Source organism: Balaenoptera ricei, chromosome 5 (assembly GCF_028023285.1).
Source record: "Balaenoptera ricei isolate mBalRic1 chromosome 5, mBalRic1.hap2, whole genome shotgun sequence".
Taxonomy (NCBI): domain Eukaryota; kingdom Metazoa; phylum Chordata; class Mammalia; order Artiodactyla; family Balaenopteridae; genus Balaenoptera; species Balaenoptera ricei.
The window spans coordinates 109258231-109272497 of record NC_082643.1 but is presented as its reverse complement, the minus strand read 5'-3'; the positions used below and the strand labels follow the sequence as shown (position 1 = coordinate 109272497).

The window sequence follows — 14267 nt, the reverse complement described above, 5'->3', positions numbered from 1 at the left end:
CTTGGGATATCTGTTCTTTGTGACCAACAGTAATCTTTCAGCAAGATGTATGTTTGATTGCGTGTATTTCCTAGCCCAAAAAATCATATATAAACTGGCTTCTCCTCCACCTCTTTGGAATCGTTTCCTCAGAGCCACTGAGAGGTCGTCTCTTATAGTCCTCAGTAAGTCCCTGAATAAAACTTAAACACACAACTCTTACACTGTGAGTTTTTCTTTGACACCAGTTAAAGGCTGTACTTTAGAATCAGTCTGTATGGGTTCAGGTCAGGCTGTGCTACAGACTTGGACAAGTTAGTTTTTGCTCTCTGAACCTGTTTCCTCATCTATAAAATGTGGACAATAATAGATCCAATTGCACAGGGTCATTATAAAATTAAAGAGATAGGGTATGTAAAGTTCAGATTACAGTACATACATAGTAAATGCTCAAAATGGAGCAGTTAATGTCAATTTGTTAGAGGCATGAAGAGTGAAATTTCGGGTTCTAGGTAAATTATTTTTCGCTATTTATTTTACTAACATTTCCTGAGTTTGTATGAAAGGCAAGCAGTGGATTTGAGGGAAATAAAATATTCTCTTTCATGTGATAATAGAAAGAACTGGTCATTATTCCTGTTAAAACTCAATTGGATAATACTATGAACCAGTGTTATGACTGTTCATAAAGCAACCTGGGCTAATTATGTCCAGGTATTTAAGGAATCCTTTTTGATATATGATAAAATTGGGTCTATAACTGATGACTCAAGTACCTATTGGAGAATAGTTTGATTTAATCACCACTTCATCACATAAAAATGCATCCACTATCCAACCCAGAACGTGTTAAGATGATTTGGGAGACACAGAAGAAAGATGTGATAGATCTGCTCCCCAAAACATTGCCAGTTTGGGGTTGATAATGATTTGGGACTGAACTGATTGGAAGTGATAATGGACCTGCTAATCTGGGTCTATTATAGTAACAAGTCATTCTTCCTACAGATATAGAAGTGCGCTTTATATTTTCAACAAGTTTTGCATATATTAACTGCTTAACCCCTTATACATATTAGGAGATAAGAGGTTATTTATCCATATTAAATAAGGATGGACAAATCTGACTTTAAAACAAAGAAATGATTTTTCCAAAGTCCTGTCAGGAGATGGAGAGCCAGGATTAGAGGCCATATTCTCCTCATTTTTCCCTTAGATTTTAGCCCTCCCCACATCAGAGTTCTGCTGGACCCTGGACACAGTGATGCAGTTGCCTGGAACACTGGACTCAGAATCAGAAATCACTGTCATTTAGGATTTGTGAAGTAACTTCGGGAATGACATTTAAAAATAATTCTTTGAGCCTCAAATCTCTCACTTGTAAAATGGAAGTAATAGTTACATTTGAGATGAATTTGAGAATTAAATGAAATGTGGACGTTAAATCTCCTGGCACTGACAAGTTCCTCAATAAATGTCACTTGCTTTCTAATGCTGCTCTACTATCTCCAGAATTATAACACTAGTACTTTTATTTTTTCATTTTTTAAAATTTATTTTTAAAGATTTTTTTTTTATGTGGACCATTTTTAAAGTTTTTATTGAATTTGTTACAATACTGCTTCTGTTTGGCTTTTCAGCCACAAGGCATGTGGGATCCTAGCTCCCAGACAAGGGATTGAACCCGCGCCCCCAGCATCGGAAGGCGAAGTCTTAACCACTGGACCGCCAGGGAAGCCCCATTAAATTTTTATTGGAGTATAGTTGATTTACAGTGTTGTGTTATTTTCAGGTGTACAGTTAAGTGAATCAGTTATACAGATATATATATATACACATATATACATTCTTTTTCAGATTCTTTTCCCATATAGGTTATTACAGAATATTGAGTATAGTTCCCTGTGCTATACAGTAGGTCCTTGTTAGTCATCTATTTTATATATAGTAGTGTGTATGTGTTAATCCCAATCTCCTAATTTATCACTTCCCCCCACATTTCCCTTTGGTAACCATAAATTTCATTTCGAGATCTGTGAGTCTGTTTCTGTTTTGTAAATAAGTTCATTAGTATCATTTTTTATTAGATTCCACATATAAGTGATATATGATATCTGTCTTTCTCTGTCTGACTTAATTCATTTAGTATGATAATCTCTAGGTCTATCCATGTTGCTGCAAATGGCATTATTTCGTTCTATTTTTAAGGCTGAATAATATTCCTTTGTATATATGTACCACACCTTCTTTATCCATTCATATGTTGATGGACATTTAGGTTGTTTCCATGTCTTGGCTATTGTAAGTAGTGCCACAATGAACATTGGGGTGCATGTATCTTTTCTAATTATAGTTTTCTCTAGCTATATCCCCAGGAATGGGATTGCTAGATCATATGGTAGTTTCTTAAGAAATTGTCATACTGTTCTCCATAGTGGCTGCACCAATTTACATTTCCACCAATAGTGTAGGAGAGTCCCCTTTTCTCCACACCCTCTCCAGCATTTACTGTTTGTAGATTTTTTGATGATGGCCATTCTGACCAGCGTGAGGTGATACCTCATTGTAGTTTTGATTTGCATTTCTCTAATAATTAGTGAAGTTGAGCATCTTTCATGTGCTTTTTGGCCATCTGTCTGTCTTCTTTGGAGAAATGCCTACTTAAGTCTTCTGCCCATTTTTTGGTTAGGTTTTTTGTTTTGTTTTGTTTTGTTTTTAATAAATTTATTTATTTATTTATTTATTTATTTATTTATTTATTTATGGCTGTGTTGGGTCTTCGTTTCTGTGCGAGGGCTTTCTCTAGTTGCGGCAAGCGGGGGCCACTCTTCATCGCGGTGCGCGGGCCTCTCACTATCGCGGCCTCTCTTGTTGCGGAGCACAGGCTCCAGACGCGCAGGCTCAGTAGTTGTGGCTCACGGGCCTAGCCGCTCCGCGGCATGTGGGATCCTCCCAGACCAGGGCTCAAACCCGTGTCCCCTGCATTGGCAGGCAGATTCTCAACCACTGTGCCACCAGGGAAGCCCTGTTTGTTTTTTTGATATTGAACTGCCTGAGCTGTTTGTATACTTTGGAGATCAATCCCTTGTCAGTTGCTTCATTTGCAAATATTTTCTCCCATTCTGTGGGTTGTCTTTTTGTTTTGTTTATGGTTTCCTTTGCTGTGCAAAATCTTTTCAGTTAAATTAGGTTCCATTTGTTTACTTTTATTTTGTTTTTATTTTCATTAAAACACTAGTATTTTTAAAGTATTACATTATTTCCTAATTTCCATCCAGCCAATAAAAGATGTTTCTTTCCTTTCATTTATGGGATTTCTCTGTGATTAAAGTTAGACTCTGTGTGTGTGTGTGTGTGTGTGTGTGTGTGTGTGTGTGTGTGTTTTGCTTGGTTAGTTTTTGTTTTAGTGCTTTTTTGGACTTGTAAGGAAACGCAGTGACTGTGAACATTTTTGGAACTGAAGGGATAAGGAATTCTTGTTAGGTTCCTGGGATTTTACTGAATTGATCCTTCTGCCAGTGGAGGTCTTACAGATTCACTCTTCACGACAGTTAGCAACACAAATAGTAAGAAAGAGAGTAGTTACAAGAGGAGAAAATAAAATAGGACAGTGGCTGAATTTAGAGTTGGGCATAAGAGGAGGCGAGCCTCCCAGTCACAGAGGCAGGTAGCAAACGGGAGTGAGGGCTTTGGCTGGGCAAGGGAGTCAAGGCTCAGATGAGCTCAGCAGCAAGTCAGGAAGAGAGGATCTGAATACCCGCAGCCCAACACGAGATGAAATTGTAAATATGTGTGTTCACTACAAAGCAGCTTAGAGTAGAGACAAAGGATGAAAGAGGTCTGGACAACCTCATAAATCCACAGTAGGATCAAGTCAGATAGTCAAAACACAAAGGACAAAGGCATTTATTTTGCACACAATGAAAACATTAATTGTAAATTCCCTTATATTTTCTTTAACAGAAGTGGTCTAGTTTGAAAGAATTTATAGCTCTCTCCTGAACAGCAGAGTTGAATTTTTTACTCTTTTCCAAGTAAAATTCTGTTGGGCCTCTAATAACAATGATTAAAGTTAAAAGATATTTAAGCACTCTAATTGAGAGTCATTTATTCACCCAGAGGCCAAGTACAATACTGGGGGGCAGAATATTTGATTCCCCTCCCAGCCCTACCAATGTATGCTGCTTCATAATAGTGCGGATGAAGTGATATGTCTTGCAGCAAAAAAAAAAAAAAAAAAAAAAATTATTCTGTTTCCACGGTAACGTAACTCTCGGCTGCATTTCTTCAGTGGTGAAGGACAACTGTTCTGTCTACTGTATGTGGGTTTGAAAGAATGATTAGGATTGGAGAAGGGACTGAGCCAAGACCAGCTAAGGTAATTTCCCTTCTGGCTGCCTGTCACAAAATCACCAGAATCCTCTGAAATAAATCTAACTATCGTGTGCTTCTTTTTCAAAATTCTACAACCCAAGACTTTCTGCATTGACTTCCCCCCAGAATATCTGCCATACAAAAGGAGGGGAAAAAAGCGCACCTTTTAAAATGCCCTTAGTTACCTCCTTTAAAAACAGCTTCCAGGGATATTGAACACATTTTATATCCTGGCATCTAATGTAAACTGTCACTAATATAAACACATATATGTTCCTCTTCTTGGCCCACCTCTTCTTTACTTGCAGACCCTCATGTCCATCCCCAAGGTGTACCATACCAAGTGATAGGCTTCTATATTATTCTGACCCAACTACAAGATGAACTTCCCCTACAGGTAAGTAAGCCAGAGTGAAACCAATAATATCCAAGAGACCTCCCTGCTGTAGGCCTTGTTTAGGAAAATGGCATAAAAGGGAGTGAAGTAATTATAGTCTTTATTTAGTTCAGCCATATTTGATAACCATTTAATGAGTGACTATTATGCACTGAGTACTTTGGTAAGTACTGCAGACACAAAGAACCAACACTTCCCTCAGGTGACTTATGGAGGCCCGTAAGGGAGAGAGAAGAGTAAACTCTCATTTCCCATGCTATGTGAAAAGTATGACAGTAGCTACAAAACACAGAGGGTGATCCGTTCTGCTCTTGAGAAACTTTGAGCTCTTTCCCTAACAGTCTGCCCTTGAAATAGGAGTTATGAGTGAGTGCAAAAGCACAGAGATGCATGGAGGGAGCAGGTTCTGCTCAGAAACTGCAAGTGGTCTCCGATGGCTGGCTGGTGCCACACCTGGGGGGGAGGTTTCAGAAGAGGCTATATAGGTAAGTAGGGGCCAGATCATGAAAGACCTTGTGTATAATTAAGAAGCTGGAACTTTAGCCTGAAGGTGATGGAGAAGCACTGATGGATTTTAGGCAGCAGATTAATATGATTCGATTGTATTTTAGAGTGTTTACTCTGGGGTTAATCATATGAACAATGGAATTTGGAGGAGGAGTTAGGGAGACTGGAAAAGAGAAACCAGTTGAAAGGCTTCTATAATAATGTAAGAAATAAATAAGGAGGGCTAAAACAGAAAGTTACGGCAGTCAAGAGAGAGTACTCTAAAATCCACCGCCTGGTTTCAGATTCTGGTTTTACCATTTACTGTTGTGACATTTGGGAAAATTACCTGATTTCTCTTTTCCTTAATTTCTTCATCCAAAATATGGAATAATCATAATGGTAGGGTTGTTTGAAGATTAAATGAGTTAAAATATGTAATGTAGTTATATCAGAAGGTGGCATGTGCAAATTCTCATTAGATGTTAGTTTTAACCACTAAAGCAAAAGCAGGGAGGATGGAGAAGAGAGAGAGAAAAAAAAAAGGACATTGAACATGTGAAAGATGAAGAGGATAACTACACGCATATCTCAGGAATTCAGTTTCAGTAAACATGTGGATAGACAATGAGGACAAAATAGAGTGTTTTAGTGGGAAGACAACGAGTTGAATTTTAAATGTACTGAGTTTGTCACCCATAGTATATTCAAGTGGAGGGCCCTTCATGAAATTGGATATATGAGTCTGGGATTCAGGAAGAAAAAAGATCTGGAATAGAGATGTATGTATGTAAAACCTGAGTAGTAGAAACCATGAATTTGATATGGTCATGCAAGAAAGTCCATGGAGTGAGAAGAGAAGAGGGCATGAGGACCAAACACTGGGAATACTAACACTGAGGGGAGCCCAGAAGAAAAAGAGTCTGCAGAAAAGTTTGAGAAGTTACAGCCAGAGAGAAGGGAGAAAAACTAGGGTGGGTGTAAGCAAAGCCAAGGATAAAATAGGGAGAAATCCTTCAGAGAGAGTGAACAAGTTTGTGAGTGACAGAGCCTGTTATCTTCCAGTACCAGTACTCCCCCTTTTCTATAACGATGAATTTTGGGCTGCCCCAAATAAAAACTACATTTCCCAGCCTCCCTTGTAATAGTAGAGGCCATGCAATTAAAGTCCACCAATGGGATATATGGAGAAGTGTCCTATGACAATATCCAGGAAATTTCTTTATGAGGTAGCTAGCTCATCCTTTACGTCTTCTTCTACATACTTTCCTTTGTTCTGCTACCTGGAACTTGGATGCTACCTTGTCCATGAAGGTAAGGCTGAGTGGAGCTGTGAGCCAGAAGAAGCTTATATCCCAGAGGACTCTGTGGAGTAGAGTTGCCATTCAGGTCTAAAATACATGCCTTTATTTACTTATTTATTTTTTAAATGCAAAAGCTATTTATTGAAAACCACAACAATAGAACAGAATAATTTCTAGCTAAAGGAAAGGGAACAAAGCAAAGATACCTGTTCTTAAGTATTAAATCTTATCTTCATGAGTTATTTATGTTGCTTTGCTTGTTTATTTTTTAAATTTTATTGAAGTATAGTTGATTTCAAGGTTGTGTTTAATTTCTGTTGTACAGCAAAGTGACTCAGTTATACATATATATTCTTTTTTATATTTTTTTCCATTATGGTTTATCACAGGATATTGAATATAGTTCCCTGTGCTATACAGTAGGACCTTGTTGTTTACCCATCCTGTATATAATAGTTAGCATTTGCTAATCCCAAAGCCTTTAGACTTTTACATAATAGAGAAATAAATATCCATATTATTTAAGGTAGTAAAGTTTTGTTTTGTTTCCTGTTTCTCCCAGCTGAACTTTATTCTAATCAATACAGTTTTTCTCTTCTCCTGTAAAAAAAAAAAAAAAATATTTTGAGAGATACCAGTTGAAGGCTCTCCTCTTTACTATAAAATTTTATTCAAAAATTTTATGAAAATATTAAATGAGCTGTTGCATATGAAGAGTGTTATGAACTGAATGTTTGTTTCCCCCATAAAATTCATATGTTGAAGCCTTAACCCCAAATGTGATGGTATTTGGAGGTGGAGACTTTGGGAGGTAATTAGGTATATATGGGGTCATGGGAGGGGGAGCCTATGATGGGATTAGTGCCTTTTTAAGAAGAGGGAGCTTTCTCTATCTGCCATATGAGGATACAGTGAGAAGGCAAACCAGCAAGAGAGCTCTCACCAGGAAACACATCTGCTGCCATCTTGATCTTGGACTTCCAGACTCCAGAACTGTAGGAAATAAATGTCTGTTGTCTATAAGCTACTCAGTCTTTGGTAGTTTTTAATGGCAGTCCAAACTGACTAAGACAAAGGGTTTAAAGTAAGAAGTTACTTGTTTTAGCAAGAAAAAATATGTAATAAATTCAACTCTAAAAACCAACTACAATGATGGTAAAAGAGAATTTTAGTTAAAATCTTAAGCAGTCAAAAGGTACAAACTTCCAGTTATAAATAAGCACTAGGGATGTAATGTACAACATGATAAATATAATTAACACTGTTTTATGTTATATATAAAAGTTGTCAAGAAAGTCCTGTCAGGAATAAAGACGCAGACATAGAGAATGGACTTGAGGACACGGGGAAGGGGAAAGGGTAAGCTGAGATGAAGTGAGAGAGTGGCATGGACATATATACACTACCAAATGTAAAACAGATAGCTAGTGGGAAGCAGCCGCATAGCACAGGGAGATCAGCTCTGTGCTTTGTGTCCATCTAGAGAGGTGGGATAGGGAGGGTGGGAGGGAGACGCAAGAGGGAAGAGATATGGGGATATATGTATACATATAGCTGATTCACTTTGTTATATAGCAGAAACTAACACACCATTGTAAAGTAATTATACTCCAATAAAGATGTTAAAAAAAAAAAAGTTCTGAGTTCTCATCACAAGGAAAAATTTTTTTCTATTTCTTTAATTTTATATTTATATAAGATGATGAATGTTCTCTAAACCTATTGTGATACTTCAAGATGTATGTAAATCAAATCAGTATGCAGTACACCTTAAACTTATACAGTGCTATATGCCAAATATATCTCAATAAAACTGGAAGAAAAAATTCTCAAGCATCGATTATGATCTAAGATATATCCCAAAGAAACTTCTGTAGTTCTAAGTAAAACTTGATTGTCAAGACAGAGCATTCAGTATACAGAGAAGGGGGTGGGATGAACCTGAGGACAGAGTGTAGATATGACCCACTCCCGGGAAAGAGGGTCTGAGATCTGGGCTATGAGCCTCTGGCTGTCACTTCCCTGAGTGAGTAAATATGCCACCCCCAAATGAAAGAGCTTTCCTGGCAGCTTTCACCCGGACTGACTAGGAGAGCTCCCCATGGTCTGCCTCTCCTCCGTGGATGGGAGCCCAGCCTTCTTGGATGGGACTAAACAAGGCAGCAGCTCAGCCAGCCAAAATGCCAGATCATGTACATGTTGTCTTCCTTTCATGCTTAGCCTCCTGTTCTCCAGGGGAGGGCAAAATGAGGAGGGGTGTGAGAAGAAAGAGGTTGGAAGAGTAAATGCTGCTTACAGAAGCCACTATCCTTTGCCTTTAGTCTCATTTAGTTCCTGCCTCACTTGGGGATAACACTGGCTACTAAGGGATACTCAGGGGACCCTGGTTAGGGTTATGAAATTCAAACCAAGCCCAGGTGCCAAGTGGAACATGCAGCCATGGGATTAAAACAAGCATGTCCCTTGAGTATCAATTTTATGAAGATATTTGAAGAAAAATTATTTTCATGTGAAAAAATAGAATGGAAAATTTACGTGAATTCTTAAGACAAAACAAGACTCCAAATTATTTCATGCCTGTGGCTGGGGCTTTGGGTCAGAACTCCACGTTCCCTGAGGCTCATGATATTTCTCTTTTGGCATCAGGAATCTTTCGGTAAAAATTTTTCAGACGCACTACAGTAAGATAAATTCAGAAAAATGTGTTCATTGGATTTGACATTTCTGAGGTCTCTGGTGACATGCTAACAGCAATTTCAGAGAAGTGGTTTTAGGAGGGAATGGTGTGAGACCAATAAGGGTAGCTCGACCATGAAAAAGAAAAAAGAGAGAGAAAGGAAGGGAGCCAGAGTGAACTGTGGGGTCTTGGCCCATGACCACTGACTGCTGTGTCTAGTGCCAGGGAGGAAAAAGGCATAATTGTGGTGGGGTCTCTCAAAAGAGAGGCCATTCCATCACTGAGGCACTACCCACCCAGCACACTGGGAGTAGCGGGTGGCCTGGTAGCTGGGCAGGACAAACTGGGGAGCATTAGTGGGTGGTAGAGATGGACGGTGTATAATACGTAATAAGACCTGTATTAGGAAGAGCTGGAGTCCCCTTCTGCGTCCAGAAATAGTGATGCTATTTGGAGAAAGTCAGGCTCTTACCTTTTTCGTCTGAACAATGAGATGGTTGGATTGGATGCTCTTTAAATATTAGTCCAGCACTAACATTCAAGAATAAAGCTGTTTATTTTGATGGTAACTCGTGCTCTCTTCAGGAACATTTTTGAGTTCCTGGATACTTTACCTTCAGGTGGGAATCTTTATAACAACCAGCACGTTAAGAAAATGTTGGTTCTCTGAGAGTTGAAAGTTAAAAGGTTTCCGCTGGCTAGATTGGAAAAAGGTACAACAACTTTTCCCTCCTCAAGATTTACAACGCCAAGGACCCCGTTCTTAGACCAACTCATGACACCCCATCTATCCACCTTAGTAAGTACCTCTCTTAAGAACGCTTGCCTCTGCCAGTTGCTCTACACTACCTACCAGCCTCTGGAAGTGACACGGGAAAAACCGCAGGCAGACCTGGTAACAAGAAGAACAACGACAATTTCTGCGTTCCCTCGGCATGCCAGCCAGTGTCCTGGATACCTATCAATGTATCTGTCATTCATGTCTTTCATTCAGGAAGTACTTACTGAGGACGCTCTTCTAGATGCTGGTGATACAACAGTAACAAAACAGACAAGAATACCCCCTGCCATTGGAGCCTGTGTCTTAGAGGTGGACACCCTCTGTCTCACCCTTCTGCCATGGAAGGCTGGCCATCCCCACTGGAAAAATGAACAAATGAGTCTGCCTTCTGTTGCCAGTTGCTTATCCATTCTTCCATCTTCCAAACTAATACAATTTGGACCAGCAATGCACCCAGTTAAAACTACTGACCTTTCCCCCAGTCTCTGGCAGTTAGAGGTGGTCGAATGTGTGTGTGTGTGTGTGTGAGAGAGAGAGAGAGAGAGAGCAAGAAATGGAATAGTGTGTGTGTAAAATGAAATCGTGAGATATAGGTAGAAGTCACTGGGAAAGATTTCTATTCCCCCAACATGAAAAAAGCCTCAGGAGGAGGTGCTTTTGCTCTCATTACCAGCAGGAAGCATGCTTGCCAGTGGACTAACCATCTTGAGGCCGTGAAGCCAAACACCACAAGTTAAGTACTAGGAAGGAAAAAGCTGGAAGGAGCCAGTAAGCAGCTGTCTCAGTCCTGGCCTATTGAGTTATGGATTTCTTGTTATGTGAGAGAAGAAGTCCTCTTTTGGTTAAGTCCTTTTGGTGAAGATCCTATTCCAGCCAGGCCAGGGCAGTCCTCACGGATCCAAGTGACCTGCCCCAGCCACGGAGGTAGCGGTGACAGAGCCAGAGTTAGGGCGCAGATCGGTCTCCCTCCAAAGGCCGAGTTCTTGCTGGGCTCTTGTGCACCCTGAAGCTCTGCATTCCTGCTAATGACTTCTCCTTCTGGCTTCCTAGCAATTGGGAAAATGTTCAGGGACTCACAGGGCTCTTACACTCGCAAGATTTCTTTCTTTCTTTTTATTGCTGGTCTTTATGTGTATTCTGTGCAATATCTGACTTTTCACAGCTCCATTCAAATCTGACTGCACAACTCAGCCGCTGACCCCAAGGAGCCAGCTCCACAGCCCAGGACTTCACTTTCTCCTCAGAGAACAGCACTATAGAACTTGTTACTTAGCCACCCTGGTTTTCTTTTTATCACAAGAAATAAGTCCTAGTAGTGCTGGGACCCAACTTGACCTCTCTCAGGAGACTGGAGGTCCAACCTTCAAATTGTATCCTGGTGACTTCCTTCTGCTGATCTTTCCTTGCCTGTGTGGATTTGTGTATACTTGACCTTGAACCCCTCGCCTTTTTTTCTATCATGTTTTCTAAAGCTGACAGCTTTCCTGTTACTGCCAATATTTGGAATAAAATGCCCTGACCTTTCACTGCTGTGTCTGGGTCTCCCCGCTGCTGGCCTCACACATTCCAGGGAGCAGGTGTGAAGCTCCCACCCTGCCCTCGTTGGTCAGGATGAACGAGGCCAAGCCAATCTGTGTCCTGTGTAAAACACACACACACACACGTGTACAATATAACAATACTAGAACAATGATTCAGGTGAGCTACTTTGTGGCATCTCCCACATGGCATCACTGTCAGTGACTAACCTCTTTTCACAAAATCACCGCTAAAGGCACAGATTCCTGCTTCAGGGACATACAAGAGACACTGCTTTAGGAGAACAAAGCACGGCCACAGAACAACAGTGCATCACCCACTCCACCTTCAAAGAACAGAAAGCTCTAAGTTGTCTTTGTCTCCAAGGATAAACTCACCCTGGGGAAAAAGCATGTGAGAAACTGTAATTTCTGTACCTTAACCTTCTTTCTGTTCTGGTTCTCTTCACGGTGTGTGTGAGGTAAGCAGACTTAAACATATTCATAACTCAGTCTTTTTGAAATACTTTGAAACATTGTAACATTGTTGCAAAGGCATAGAGGAGGACACAAGCCCCATGTTAGTTCTCTATCACTATGTAACAAACCACCCTAAAAGTGAGTGCCTTATCACAACAACCATTTTGATTTTCTCTCATGATTCGGTGGGTTGGCTGGTATCAGCTCAGTGGTTCTGCTCTGCTTGATGTTTGCTGGGGCTGTAGTCATTCAGGGCTTAACTGGCTGAGCGGTCTGAGATGGCTCCTTCCCTAGTCTGGTACCTTGGAAGGGACAGCTAGAAGGCTGGCCTCAGCTCGTAGGCTGGGACAGAGGGACCACTTTCTCACTAGGTGGTCTCAGGTCTAATCTCTTTCCATGTGATATTCCAGCAGGGTAGCTGGATTTCTTAAATGGCAGGCTCCGCAAATCAAAAAAGTAGAAGTGTCCGGCTTTCTTAAGGCTTAGGCCCAGTCAACTGGCACAGTGTTTCTTCCACTACGTTGTACTATTTGGTGAGTGTCAGGGCCAGTCCAGAGTCATTATGGGACTAGAGTACATGGCAGCATGAATACCAGGAGGCCGGGTCCGTTGAGGGCCGTCTACTGCGATTGCTGTTCACTTTGTCAAACGTGGAGATGATACTTGACATCTCAAATCACCCTCCATAAGAGAAAACATCTCACCATGTTAGATAGATGAATCATCAAGATGCACACATATTGGGAACACCTGGAAACCACACATGTCCGTGAACCTGATTTGTTTGAGAAACATGATCAGGACCTCTAAAAAAATTCACATGTTATTCAATTATTACATACATAAGAAATCAAAGTTTGATAATGGATGGGTACATTTAATATTATCAGGATAATAAGTTAGTAATACCATGTGTTGGATACTAAGGGTGGGCACTGGCTCTCATTATTTATACATGATTTTATTTAATCTTCATAAATGCTCTGTGGGGTAGGTATTATTGCCTCAAATTTCAAGATGAGGAACTGAAGTTCAGTGAGGCTTTGTAACTTGCCTGAGATCACACATTTAACAACCGATGGGCCAGGATGTAAACTAAATCAACCTGAGACTGAAGCCTGTGTGTTCTTAAACTCTACACTGTCATCTTACTTGTTTTGTCCTTTCTCACTATTCTATTGTTACAAAATGATCTTCAGTTTAAGTGGAAACAAGAGCCACTTCTCACACTCCCATTCCTAAAGACTTAGAACCCATTTCCTATCTAGGCAGCCTGCCTAAATCAAGATTTTAAAATCCAGTTTCTATCGTGGCATGATAGTCTAGACAATTCCCCAGAGCTCTCAGACATATGCCTCTGTGCTTAAACTTGAGCCTCGACCAAACCCCAAGGTTTTTATTGAGTAAAATTCTCCTCCTGGCTGATCTAGGTATCAGGAAAGTTTCCCCTCTGGCACTAGAACTGTGAATCACAAGCTCATTCATGCCATCTAAGGACAAAGAAATGGAACACCTGTGCTTTTCATTTTGTGGCAACAGGACTTTGGCAATCTCACCCCAAATCAGTTTACCTCATGAAATCTAAGATGAAAGATTTTGTGATGGAAATTGCCAGTGAACTCCATTGATACGGCTACCCTGTATGGGTCATGGATACACCTCCTTGTCACTATGCTCCAGACACATTGAATTGCTCTCCTTTATAAGAGCTTCCCACACTCTCCTGTCTTGAGGCCTCTGTGCCATTTGTCATTTGGGAAGTCTTTTGCTCAAATCTCCACCTTTTTAAATCCTTCAAGTCCAAGTTCAAAAGTCACCTTCCAAATCAAGTTTTTCTTCATCATCTGAGTTGAAGTAATTAATCTCTTCACTGTGAATCTGTATTAATTAGCTATTGCTACAGGAAAAAAAAAAAAAATCCCCCCTCCAAAACAAACTTAAAGGCTTAAAACAACACTTTATTTGCTCACGATTCTCCAGGTTGATAATCTGAGTAGAGCACAGCTGGGATGGCTTGTCTCCATGTGGTGTTAAAGGGGTTTTATTGATACATTTGTAGTCTGTAGCATGAGGCCAGCTGGCTGAGGAGGGCCTTACTCACGTGTCCAAGGCCTTGACTGTGTTGTTTGGGATGACTGGGTAGTTTGAGCCTTCTCTCTTCCTGAGCAGAGAGTGGCTGTCACAAGGCTGTTGTAGAACATCATTTTGCCACATTTTATTGGTCAAAGCAAGTCATGAGGCTAGACCAGATATAAAGGGTAGGGAAATTAAA

The 14267-nt window shown here is 40.4% G+C and overlaps 1 protein-coding gene across 1 annotated transcript in view; it reads right to left on the bottom strand.

Moving 5' to 3' along the window:
- Positions 1-14267, bottom strand: part of ARHGEF38 (Rho guanine nucleotide exchange factor 38) — a 164889-nt gene that overhangs the window by 54806 nt on the left and 95816 nt on the right. The window lies entirely within an intron of this gene.